Raw genomic sequence first — 1551 nt, 5'->3', positions numbered from 1 at the left:
CACACCCGAATCCGACAAAAAAAATTCGGTGAGGTTTTGCCAAAACGCATTCGAACCCAAAACACGGCCGCGGAACCGAACCCAAAACCAAAACACAAAACCCGAAAAATTTCAGGCGCTCATCTCTACTGAAAATGAGTGTAAATTATGGTTTTTGAGGTTAATAATACTTTGGGATCAAAATGACCCCCAAATTCTATGATTTAAGCCTTTTTTTAGTGTTTTTTGAAAAAAACACCCGAATCCAAAACACACCCGAATCCGACAAAAAAAATTCGGTGAGGTTTTGCCAAAACGCGTTCGAACCCAAAACACGGCCGCGGAACCGAACCCAAAACCAAAACACAAAACCCGAAAAATTTCAGGCGCTCATCTCTAATAAATATAAGTATAAAATATAACTTTTATTAGTATTATAGAATAAAAATCAGTCAGTGGTCAATAAAGTAACATTCAGATAATGTAACAAAGTAGTTGGCAAATAAATGCTGGTACTTGATGAGAAAAAAAAAATGAAATAAACTAAATAATTAATTAATTAAGAACAATTAAATGCTGATATTTGCATAATAAATTCCGACTGCCAAAATACAATAAGAGTGCCTTAAGAATTAGATCATTTTGAAGACAGATGAACTGCCAATATGTGTAGGCCCCGCAATAATCCAAATTAGGACAGTTGAAACATTGAGGTGTTCTAGAGACTGAAGACTGTAGTATTCATAGAATAAGGGACAATAAGAAATAAGATAGCAAGGTGAATCTGCTGTCAGTATTAGACTCTGAGCAAAACGGACCAATGTGAGTTCTACTACACTGGGTCTTCCTCAATGGTCGCCCACTAAAGTACTGACCCAGCCCAACACTGATTAGCTTCCAAGATCAGACGGCTTGGGCGTTTCCAGTGTGGTATGATAGTAGAAGGAAACGAACGATAACGGAAACTCAGGAATCACTGATGAGAGTTCACGAAATTTATAGTGTAAAGAAAAAGATGGATCTGCTGCCAATGTTAGACAGGGATGAACCCTGAATCAATGGTGAGAGTCCACGAAAATAGATAAATTAGAATGGGAAGAAATGGGGAGCAAAAGACTTGCAAAAAGAGGCCCTTATAGACAACTGGAGAATTTGAAAATTAGTTTCCAATAAGCATTTCAAAGCAATGACTATTGATAACAATTAATAGCATGTAACGGAGATTGGGCAAACACCTGTGATAAAGATAACAAAGTATCCTAGGCTAGAAAGTAACAAAGATGTTTCTAATGCCAGATACAAGCAAGTATCAATAATTGAGCCAAAAAATGAATAACAATGTCATTAATACTATAAGTCTGTGAGTACATATAATCAATATGCAGAGATATCTTGCAAGGACTGTGTGAGCTCAGACTTACTCAGCCTACCGTCGCAGATGAACATCTCGACCGAGCAGCTTTGCAATTGCAATCCATGCTGAATGAGGGCCACAAATCTCTCTCTAATATGCATTTCTGGTCAGTACCTGGGTGGTTACCATCATGAAGCAGGGGGCAGAATAGTCTCGCA

At 37.8% G+C, this 1551-nt stretch overlaps 1 pseudogene; it reads right to left on the bottom strand.

Annotated features, from left to right (window-relative positions):
- Positions 1-805: 805 nt before the first annotated feature.
- Positions 806-923, bottom strand: LOC134929741 (5S ribosomal RNA; annotated as a pseudogene).
- Positions 924-1551: the final 628 nt, after the last annotated feature.

This window comes from Pseudophryne corroboree, chromosome 5 (genome assembly GCF_028390025.1).
Source record: "Pseudophryne corroboree isolate aPseCor3 chromosome 5, aPseCor3.hap2, whole genome shotgun sequence".
In the NCBI taxonomy this organism is placed as follows: domain Eukaryota; kingdom Metazoa; phylum Chordata; class Amphibia; order Anura; family Myobatrachidae; genus Pseudophryne; species Pseudophryne corroboree.
This window is presented reverse-complemented; position numbering and strand designations above follow the sequence as displayed.